This window comes from Urocitellus parryii, chromosome 2 (genome assembly GCF_045843805.1).
Source record: "Urocitellus parryii isolate mUroPar1 chromosome 2, mUroPar1.hap1, whole genome shotgun sequence".
Taxonomy (NCBI): domain Eukaryota; kingdom Metazoa; phylum Chordata; class Mammalia; order Rodentia; family Sciuridae; genus Urocitellus; species Urocitellus parryii.
In genome coordinates, this window is record NC_135532.1 from 105,429,769 (window position 1) to 105,442,318 (window position 12,550).

The 12,550-nt window shown below is 35.7% G+C and overlaps 1 protein-coding gene and 1 pseudogene across 7 annotated transcripts in view; both read right to left on the minus strand.

Moving 5' to 3' along the window:
- Tfdp2 (transcription factor Dp-2) overlaps positions 1-12,550 on the minus strand; it is a 162,857-nt gene that overhangs the window by 135,999 nt on the left and 14,308 nt on the right. The window lies entirely within an intron of this gene.
- LOC113180236 (U6 spliceosomal RNA) lies at positions 9,660-9,752 on the minus strand (annotated as a pseudogene).

Here is a 12,550-nt window from a genome sequence, read left to right on the forward strand (position 1 = left end):
CACTAATAACAAGAGTCCTCAAGCCTTATTTCATCTTCTTGATTTCATTTAACATAAATTCTTAGTCAATTTGCTTAACTTGATTTTCAGACCAGAAGTCAATCATACTCAAAAGAAAGGATGAGGTAATACGGAACAAATGGAGCCAAGCACAGTGGCACACACCCAGAAGCCCAGGAGGCTGAGACAGGAGGATCACAAGTTCAAAGCCAGCCTCAGCAAAAGCAGGTACTAAGCAACTCAGTGCTGTCTCTAAATAAAATACAAAATGGGGTTGGGGAAATGGCTCAGTGGTCAAGTGCCCCTGAGTTCAATCCCCAGTACCCCCAGAAAATAATAATAATTGGGAACATATGGGCTGGGTGCTGTTGTCAATGAGCATATTAACAAAACAACTGCCCACTAGAAGCTTAATACTAAAGGGCAATTACACATGGAGTTATATAGTTCATCCAGTAAATTCTCTAAAATAAAATTCCCCCCTCATTCCTAGATAAAACTCAATTATTGAAATGGATTATTGACATATTCCTATACATGCTTCTACATAACACCTAAACAATACTTTCATTTCAAACACATTGTCAATATTTATTATTTGTTCTTGATTATTAAGAACAAGTTTGCAAGAAAATAACCATTTCTGCCCCTATTCAAAGAATCAACATCAGATGAGATCATTCAAATTTAAAACAAAATCACATTCCAAAATCCTGCCAAGAGCCTAACTGAAAAGTTCTTTTATCAAGCAGTACATGCCAAAGTTTAAACCATGAATTCATTTATACACAATGACTACATGGATTAGATCACCTGTTGCACATATGCTGCTTAGCAAAGTCTAATTTCCAGATCAACACAGCTTTGGATTAGCAGCACAACTGTTAAGACTTATCCTTATTTGATCCATCACAACAGGTTTGATGAGTGTTTAAAATAGCATTTTTGTGTTAATATAAGTTTATAGACAATGTACTGTACAAAGGATTATGCAAGCATGATGTTCAATTTACCAAAGAAAAGAAAAGGAGACAAGGGCTGGGGATGTGGCTTAAGCGGTAGCGCGCTCGCCTGGCATGCGTGCAGCCAGGATTCGATCCTCAGCACCACATACAAACAAAGATGTTGTGCCCGCCGAAAACTAAAAAATAAATATTAAAAAATTCTCTCTCTCTCTCTCTCTCTCTCTCTCTCTCACTCTCACTCTCTCTTTAAAAAAAAAAGAAAGAAAGAAAGAAAAGGAGACAAAAATGGAACACTCAAAAGGAAGCAATTTGGGACAGGGAGTGGATAGATGTAGCTAAGTGGTAGAAGGCTTGCCAACCATGCAAGAGGCCCTGGGATGGATCCCCAGCACCACTACAACAATATTTTATGAAGAAAACAGCACAAGTTCTAATTCTAATATGAAACATATTAGAATATAATATAAAATAATATAATATAAAAGTGTCTAATCTATGTTCAAACGAAAATAAAATAAGTTTTATAAACAGCATCATCTTAAGAATTATTTAATAAGTATTTCCCCAAAGTAACTGTACAGAATAATTACCTCCATTTTACAGGAGGGAAAACTGAGTCAGATGACAGGTTTTAATAACCTATCCTTCATACCGAACCAAAGCTTACAATAAAGTTCAGATAAATGAGATGTTACCATATCATATGTTCCATGTCATTAAAAGTTTTAAACATTTTCCATCTTAAAGTTATTTAAGAAGGGCTGCGGTTGTGGCTCAATGGTAGAGCACTTGCCTAGCATGTGCAAGGCACTGGGTTTGATCTTTGGCACCACATAAAAATGAATAAATAAAATAAAGGTATAAAAAGTGAAAAAAAAGTAATTTAATATTTTTAAACACTTAAAGGATGTTTGTGATATTTTAAATGTTTAAGAATATATATTGAGTGTTACATAGCATAAAAAGATTTAAAGGAAACATAGGAAAATGGCAAAGAAAAGGAACACTCGTTTTACTTGCAGCACTTGATTTTTTTTCCATGTAATATTTACTGAAATTCTAAAATAGTCAAAACCACCGATTCACATGACAGAATATGATGGAGGTGTGAAATCTTTACTAACCAAAGGTTAATGGTAAAAATTGTCATCAATTTTCTCAAATGTTAAGCAGTGAAAAGGGGAACAATTAACAAATTCATGTTAAAATAACCCAAATTTATACAAAACATCAAAAAAGGAAAGGAAAATCATTCTAAATCCTATCACTGAGAGAAAAATATAATGTTATTTGTACATATACTTTCAGGTACATGTACATGCACAGATGTATACTTATATGTAAATGTAACATTTATATAAAAGGTACACAAGCGAGTCATACATTCTATTAATGCCAACTTGATTCAAGATATCCTATAGAAGACGCTTCCATAATAAAGAATTGTATATTTCAAAAATTCTTCCAATAAAAAAAATTTTAAGGGCTGGGATATAGTTCAGAGGAAGAACACTTGCCTAGCGTATGCAAGGCCCTTTTTCCAATCCCCAGTACCGAAGGCAGCCTCGGGCTGGGGTTGTGGCTCAGCAGTAGAGCATTCGCATAGCACATGCGAGGTCATGGGTTCAATCCTTAGCACCACATAAAAATAAATAAATAAAATAAAGGTATTGTGTCCTACTACAACTAAAAAATAAATATTTTATTTAAAAAGGCAGCCTCAAACACTGCACTCTCCCATCTCCTTTTTATTTCTTAATACCAGAAAAGGAGTACCATAAATGGAAATGTACTTAATTTTATATTTGTGTTCTTGGTTTTATGTGTGTGTTATGTGTATGGTATATATATTTTTAAACATTATAGGGGATTGAACTCAAGGGTTGTTCTACCACTGAGCTATATCTGCATCCCCCACTTTTTAAAATTTTTATTTTGAGGGCTGGGGTTGTGGCTCAGTGGTAGAGCTTTTACCTTGCATGTGTGAGGCACTGGGTTCGATTCTCAGCACCACATATAAATAAATGAATAAAATAAACAGCATCATCTTAAGAGTTATTTAATAAGTATTTCCCCAAAGTAACTGTACAGAATAGTTTATTTTTAAATTGTAGTTGGACACAATGTCTTTGTTTTATTTATTTTTATGGTGCTGAGGATTGAACCCAGGGCCTCGCGTGCACTAGGCGAGCGTTCTACTACTGAGCCACAAACCTAGCCCTTAAAATAAAGGTTTTTAAAACAAAATTTATTTGGAGACAGAATCTTGCTAAATTGCCCAAGCTAGTCTTGAACTTGCCATTATCCTGCCTCAGTGCCCCCTCCCCCAGTAGCTGGGATTGCAGGCATGTGCCACCACACCTGGCTCTAAAAAAATTTTTAATTTACAGATGATACCTGAAAACATTTCAGTTATAAAAACTCAATCCAAAGAAAATCCCCCAATCTGAACACTTTAAATCTCATTTGTAAATTTCATTGTCAGTTTGGTCCATGCAGAGAGTTCATCCTATGCATTTTCATATAAGCATTTATATGTAGAGAAATATCGTTTTTAGTGTTTTAAAGTATTAGTCTTATTAAATGATACCACACAGTAATGGTGATTTTTTTTTCATTTACCAAAGATAGATATGCTAAACTGGTCTTTAAATGTTATAGTCATGCATCTTAATTCTGGTGATCAATCTATACATGTGTACTATGCTTATATAAATCTGTACATGTGATAACACATCACAGAGCTGTATATAAACAAATAAGAAAACAGTGGAACACACTGTGATTGCAGCTGTTCCAGAGACTGAGGCAGAAGGATCTCAAGTTTAAGGCCAGCCTGGGCAACTGAGACTCAATCTCAAAATTAAAAAAAAAAAAAAAAAAAAAAAAAAAAAAAAAAAAAACCCTGAAAGGGGGTTTTCCAAGAGGAAAATTCATTCCTTAAAAATAGAAAAAAACAACAAATAAATGATTTCATACTTCATGTCAAAATCCTAGAAAAAGAAGAGCAAAACAACAGCAAAAGAAGTAGAAGGCAAGAAATAATTAAAATCAGAGCTGAAATTAATGAAACAAAAGAAACAATTGAAAAAATTGACAAAACTAAAAGTTGGTTCTTTGAAAAAATAAATAAGATCAACAGACCCGTAGCCATGCTAACGAAGAGAAGAAGAGAGAGAACTCAAATTACTAGCATACGGGATGAAAAAGGCAATATCACAACAGACACTTCAGAAATACAGAAGATAATCAGAAATTATTTTGAATCCTTATACTCCAATAAAATAGAAGATAGTGAAGGCATCGATAAATTTCTTAAGTCATATGATCTGCCCAGATTGAGTCAGGAGGATATAGACAACCTAAACAGACCAATATCAATTGAGGAAATAGAAGAAGCCATCAAAAGACTACCAACTAAGAAAAGCCCAGGACCGGATGGGTATACAGCAGAGTTTTACAAAAACTTTAAAGAGGAACTAATACCAATACTTTTCAAGCTATTTCAGGAAATAGAAAAAGAGGGAGAACTTCGAAATTCATTCTACAAGGCCAACATCACCCTGATTCCTAAACCAGACAAAGACACTTCAAAGAAAGAAAACTATAGTCCAATATCTCTAATGAACCTAGATGCAAAAATCCTCGATAAAATTCTGACGAATCGGATTCAAAAACATATCAAAAGAATTGTGCACCATGATCAAGTAGGATTCATCCCTGGGATGCAAGACTGGTTCAATATACGGAAATCAATAAATTCACCACATCAATAGACTTAAAAATAAGAACCATATGATCATCTCCATAGATGCGGAAAAAGCAATCGACAAAGTACAGCATCCCTTTATGTTCAAAACTATAGAAAAACTAGGGATAACAGGAACATACCTCAACATTATAAAAGCAATCTATGCTAAGCCTCAGGCTAGCATCATTCTGAATGGAGAAAAATTGAAGGCATTCCCTCTAAAATCTGGAACAAGACAGGGATGCCCTTTCTCACCACTTCTGTTCAACATAGTTCTCGAAACACTGGCCAGAGCAATTAGACAGACTAAAGAAATTAAAGGCATAAAAATAGGAAAAGAAGACCTTAAATTATTACTATTTGCAGGTGACATGATTCTATACCTAGCAGACCCAAAAGGGTCTACAAAGACACTATTAGAGCTAATAAATGAATTCAGCAAAGTGGCAGGATATAAAATCAACACGCATAAATCAAAGGCATTCCTGTATATCAGTGACAAATCCTCTGAAATGGAAATGAGGACAACCACTCCATTCACAATATCCTCAAAAAAAGGGCTGGGGATTTGGCTCAAGTGATAGCGCACTCGCCTGGCATGCGTGTGGCCCCGGTTCGATCCTCAGCACCACATACAAACAAAGATGTTGTGTCTGCCGAAAACTAAAAATAAATATTAAAAATTCTATCTCTCTCTCTCCTTTTCTCTCTCTCACTCTCTCTTTAAAAAAAAATAAAATAAAATAAAAAATAAAATACTTGGGAATCAACCTAACAAAAGAGGTGAAAGACTTACACAATGAAAACTACAGAACCCTAAAGAGAGAAATAGAAGATCTTAGAGATGGAAAAATATACCCTGTTCATAGATAGGCAGAACTAACAACATCAAAATGGCGATATTATCAAAAGTTCTCTATAGGTTTAATGCAATGCCAATCAAAATCCCAACGGCATTTCTTGTAGAAATAGAGAAAGCAAACATGAAATTCATATGGAAAAATAAAAGACCCAGAATAGCAAAAACAATGCTAAGCAGGAAGTGTGAATCAGGTGGTATAGTGATACCAGACTTCAAACTATACTACAGAGCAATAGTGACAAAAACAGCATGGTACTGGTACCAAAACAGGCGGGTGGACCAATGGTACAGAATAGAGGACACAGAAACCAATCCACAAAACTACAACTATCTTATATTTGATAAAGGGGCTAAAAGCATGCAATGGAGGAAGGATAGCATCTTCAACAAATGGTGCTGGGAAAACTGGAAATCCATATGCAACAAAATGAAACTGAATCCCTTTCTCTCGCCATGCACAAAAGTTAACTCAAAATGGATCAAGGAGCTTGATATCAAGTCAGAGACAGGGTGTCTGATAGAAGAAAAAGTTGGCTCCGATCTACATATTGTGGGGTCAGGCTCCAAATTCCTCAATAGGACACCCATAGCACAAGAGTTAATAACTAGAATAAAAAAATGGGACTTACTCAAACTAAAAAGTTTTTTCTCAGCAAAAGAAACAATAAGAGAGGTAAATAGGGAGCCTACATCATGGGAACAAATCTTTACTCCTCACACTTCAGATAGAGCCCTAATATCCAGAGTATACAAAGAACTCAAAAAATTAGACAATAAGATAACAAATAACCCAATCAACAAATGGGCCAAGGACCTGAACAGACACTTCTCAGAGGAGGACATACAATCAATCAACAGGTACATGAAAAAATGCTCACCATCACTAGCAGTCAGAGAAATGCAAATCAAAACCACCCTAAGATACCATCTCACTCCAGTAAGATTGGCAGCCATTAGGAAGTCAAACAACAACAAGTGCTGGCGAGGATGTGGGGAAAAGGGTACACTTGTTCATTGTTGGTGGGACTGCAAATTGGTGCAGCCAATTTGGAAAGCAGTATGGAGATTTCTTGGAAAGCTGGGAATGGAACCACCATTTGACCCAGCTATTCCCCTTTTCGGTCTATTCCCTAAAGACCTAAAAAGAGCATGCTACAGGGACACTGCTACATCAATGTTCATAGCAGCACAATTCACAATAGCAAGACTGTGGAACCAACCTAGATGCCCTTCAATGGACGAATGGATAAAAAAAATGTGGCATTTATACACAATGGAGTATTACTCTGCATTAAAAAATGACAAAATCATAGAATTTGCAGGGAAATGGATGGCATTAGAGCAGATTATGCTAAGTGAAGCTAGCCAATCCCTAAAAAACAAATGCCAGATGTCTTCTTTGATATAAGGAGAGTAACTAAAAACAGAGTAGGGAGGAAGACCATGAGAAGAAGATTAACATTAAACAGGGATGAGAGGTGGGAGGGAAAGGGAGAGAGAAGGGAAATTGCATGGAAATGGAAGGAGACCCTCGGGGTTATACAAATTACATACAAGAGGAAGCGAGGGGAAAGGGAAAAATAATACAAGGGGGAGAAATGAATTACAGTAGAGGGGGTAGAGAGAGAAGAGAGGAGGGGAGGGGAGGGGAGGGGGGAGAGTAGAGGATAGGAAAGGCAGCAGAATACAACAGACACTAGTATGGCAATATGTAAATCAATGGAAGTGTAACTGATGTGATTCTGCAATCTGTATACAGGGTAAAAATGGGAGTTCATAACCCACTTGAATCAAAGTGTGAAATATGATATATCAAGAACTACGTAATGTTTTGAACAACCAACAATAAAAAAAAATTCTATGCAACTTTTTTTTGCGGGGTGGGGGGGTGGGGTGGTGTTGGAGATTGAACTCAAGGTCACTCCACCACTTAGCCACGTCCTCAGCCCTATTTTGTATTTTATTTAGAAGCAGTGTCTCACTGAGTTGCTTAGCACCTCACTTTTGCTAGGCTGGCTCTGAACTCAAGATTCTCCCGTCTCAGCCTCTCAAGCCCTGGGATTATAGGCATGTGCCACCATGCCCAATGTGCAACTTTTTTTTTGGGGGGGGGGGGGGGTTCCAGGAATCAAACCCAGGGCCCATCAAGACCCAGTGCATGCTCCACTAGGCAAGCACTCTATCCCTGAGCTACATCCCAGGCCCGTTTTGAGATTTGCCATAGCAGTACAAAAATAATATCTGCATTCCCTCTTACACTGCTAATATGTTGTTATTATTCAATTTAAAAAGAAATGAAATTCTCATATATGCTACAAAATAGATGAAGCTTAAGGGCATATGCTAAAGTGAAATAAGCTAGTCACAAAATGACAAATGTAGCACAATTTAACTTGTATGATATAACTGGCAGAGGCTAACTTATAGAGACTGAAAGTAGAACGGTGGCTTCTGGGGCTGGGAGTGAAGGAGGAATAAGGAACCTATTGTTTATTGGTACAGAGCTTTGGTTTTGCAAGACAAGAGGTTCTGGAGATGGATGGTGGCAATGGTTGCACAATAATACAGATGTACTTCATGACATTGAGCTATGCACTTTCAAATAGTTAAGACGAAAATAGTTAAAATAGTAAATTTCATGTTGTATGCATTTTACTACAATAAGAAAACTTGAAGGGCTAGGAATGTAGCTCAGTGGTAGAGCACCTGTCTAGCATGTGAGGCCCTGGGTTCAATCCCCAGCAAGACCAAAAAAAAAAAAAAAGGATTAAAAAAAATCAAAAACCCCTCCCCCTGAAAAAAAAAATCAGAAAAACAAATTATCTAAAAAGGAATGACTATTACACTGTACAGGATTTCTCAAGAACAATGCAAACAAAAACCAAATAAAATAATACCCACAAGGTGCTAAGGTAATATATTATACTAGAATTCCAAACTATCTTTCAAAAATGAGGGCGAAATAAACACATTTCCAGCAAGAGGACCTTCAGCACGCTCAATAAAGACACCTTCAAAGGAAGTACTTCAGGAAAATAGAAACCACAAAAGATTCAAAATGAATTCAAGAAAGGGGAAACACAAAAATTTTTAAAAAAAGATGAGTAAATGTGAAAAAAAATCATCTGTATGAAGCTATACTGACTGATTTAGAAGATGAAATAAGGGAGGGAAAACAGAAGGAAATGTAGCCTAGACAACAATAACATAAGAAGAAAGAAGTGTCGCTGGCTGGCATTAAAAAATTCTAAAGACCCTGTATTATTAAGGAAATACTGTTCTAAATGAAATATGCTTGCTAAAAATTTAGTTAACCACTAAAAATATTAAAGGAATTATAGGTAAACTTAATTTATGATTAGTAACAAAAATCAATGCAGATCAACACAAAATCAAAAAATACTTGGATGATATAGTGGCAGAGAAAAGCCAATAGCAACAAAGATTGAATACTTTGAAATATTTAACAAGCAAAGCATATGCCTATATGAGGGAATTTTTAAAATAGTGTCAAGCTGGATATGGTGGTATATACCTATAATCACAGCTACTGGGATAACTGAGGCAAGGTCAGAATTGGGGTAACTTGAGCCTTGGAATTTGAGGCCAGCCTGGGCAACATAGCAAGATTCCACCCCACCCCACCCACCCCCCAAAAAAAGAAAGGAAGAAGAAACAACACAGTTTACACAATGGCCTACATACACGTATATCACGTTACTGTAATAGACAAAAAATACAAACAATCCCAAAGTCCACCAACCAGTGAATAAACAAAATATGGTATATACATACTATGGAATATTTGGCAATGAAAAAGGAATTACTGATACAATGTATACCATGAATGAACCTACAAAATGTTATGCCAACAAAAAGGACCAGTCACACAAGGTCACATATTTTATGATTCCATTTGTATAAAATATTCAGAACAGACACACTGATTGAAACAGAAAGATTAGTAGTTGACAGGAATGAGGGAGAATGGAATGGGGAATGACTGGTAATGGGTATGGGTTTCTTTTATTTATTTGTTTGTTTTTTAATAAAATCTCTCCCAAAACCATCATCACTTTTAAAAAATATGAAACACTTCATGAACTTGCACAGGGCCATGAAAATATTCTCTGTATCATTCTAATTTTAGTATAGATGCTGCCCAAACAAGCACTGAGCTGGGGTTTCTTTTCAGAGTGATGAAAATGTTTTGGAATGAAGTAGAGATAATGTTTGCATATATTGCTGAATATACTAAAAACCACAGAATTGTATACTTTAATAAGGGAATTTTATGATACATGAATTTTTAACTCAAATAGAGCTATTTAAACCAACAATTATATGAGAAAATTTTTTAAATAACCCTCAAAGAGGACTGTGGGTATAGCTCACTAGTAGAGAGTGAGCTTAGCATGAACAAGGCCCTGGATTCAATACCCAGCATTAAATAAATAACCCTAAAAGACAAATAATGGAAAGACAATATTCTTGAATAAGACAATCCACTAAATTAATTTTTTAAGTTCAATGTAATCTCGGCAAACATAGTAACAAGCCATTTTCTGATCTGTATGAACTGATACTAAAACTAATAAAGAGTACACACCTGTAATCCCAGCTATTCCTTAGTCTGAGGCAGAAAAATCATGAGAAGCCAGCTTGGGCAACACAACAAGATCCCTTCTCAAAAACAAATAAAATTGATACAGAAAGAGGGGGGATATAGGCCAGTGGTAAAATGCTTACCTAATTCCAGCACACCATAAAAAAAATGGAGATGAAAAAATGCAAGAATAACTAGAAAATGACTAAAAAGGAAACATGACAAAGACAGGCTAGCCTTACCAAACATTAACACATACTATAAAGCACTTAGAGTTAAAATATTGTGGTACAAGTTCATGAACAGACCAAAAGATCACAAAAAGAGAACAGAAAATCCAGAATTAGACCAAAATACATAAAGAAATACAGGATATAACAAAGGTGGTATGTCCAATCACTGGAGAAATATGGACTTTTTTTTTTCCAGATGATTTTTTTTGTAAAGTGTGGCAAAATACACATAACACAATGATGTTAAGTACAATCACTTTATTATACAATCAATCTCCAGAACTCTTTTGGTTCTGAAAATTGGAAACTATAAACCCATTAAACATAAACTCCTCACTCACTCCTGTCCTCGCAGCTCCTGGCAACTATCCTTCCACCTTGCACCTCTATGAATTAGACTACTCTAGGTACCTCAAATATATGGAATCATTCAGTATTTGCATTTCTGTTACTGGCTTATTTCAAGTCGTATAATGTCAAGCTTTATTAAAATATAGCATGTTGGAATTTTTTTAAGATTAAATCATATGTACATATATTTACTACATTTGATTATCATCGTTCAATGGACATTTGTTGCTTCTACATTTTAACCATTGAAAACATAGAGGTACAAAGAGCACCAAGAGACCCTGTTTTCAATTATTTTCAGTATATACTCATAAATGAAACCGATGTCATTTGGAAATTCTTTTTTTCTTTCTTTCAGCCATGCTGGGGTTCAAACCCATGGCCTCATGCTTGCTAGGCAAGTATTCTACCATGAGCCATATCCCTAACCCTTATTTTTAATTTTTTGAGGAACCACCATATGCTTTCCACAGCAGCTGTATCATTTACATTCCTACCAGCAGTGCCTAAAGGATCCAATTTGACCACATCTGCTCCTATACACCAATACACTTTCTTTCTTTTTTTCTTTTTTGGATGTGAATGGGTATATTTCATTTCACTGTGGGTTTGATTTATATTTTCTTAATAATTAGAATGCTGGGCACCTTTTTATGTGCTTGTTGGTCATCTGTACATCTTTGGAGGAATATCTATTTGAAAGCTTATGTTTATTTTTTAATCAAGTTGTTTTGAGTTTTTTTATTGTTGAACTATAGGAGATTTTTTTTTCTTGGGGAAGGTGGTACTGAGGATTGAACCCAGGGTGCTGTACCACTTAGCTATATCCTACAAAAGACCTCTTAATTTTTGAGATAGGGTCTCATTAAACCGCAGAAACTTAATCTTGCAACCCTCCTGCTTCAGCATCCCAAGAAGATGGGATTATAGGCTTGTGCCACCATGCATGGCTACAGAAGTTCTTCATATATTCTAAATATTAAAGGTTTTTTTCCTCTTTTTTTATTAAAATTATATTGCAGTTTAGAGTAATTTAAGAGGAATTGCTATCTCCTCAGTATGACAGTATTTCCATTTATGAAGATAATTGAACTCTATATTTCATTAGATCTTTTATATATTTTAAATTTTTTTTTATTCTAATTTGTTATACATGACAGCAGAATGCATTTCAATTCATAGTACACATACAGAGCACAATTTTCCATGTCTCTGGTTGTACACAAAGTAGAGTCACACCATTCGTATCTTTGTACATATACCTAGGATAATGATGTCCATCTCATTCTACTCCTGTGTCCCCTCCCTCTCCTTTGCCCTAGCTAAAGTTCCTCCATTCCTCCCACGCTCGCTCTCCTTTGCCCTATCTAAAGTTCCTCCATTCCTCCCACGCTCCCTCCACCCCCATTATGGATCAGCATCCACATATCAGAGAAAAAATTCAGCATTTAGTTTGTGGAAATTGGCTAACTTCATTTAGCATGATATTTTCCAACTCCATCCATTTACCTGCAAATGCCATGATTTTATTCTCTTTTATTGCTGAGTAATATTCATTGTGTATATATGCCACATTTTCTTTATCCATTCATCTACTGAAGGGCATCTAGGTTGGTTCCACAATTTAGCTATTGTGAATTGTGCTGCTATAAACGTTGATATGGCTGTGTTCCTGTAGTATGCTGTTTTTAAGTCCTTTGGGTATAAATCAAGAAGTGGGACAGCTAGGTCAAACAGTAGTTCCATTCCCAGTCTTCTAAGAAATCTAAGAAATCTCCATAC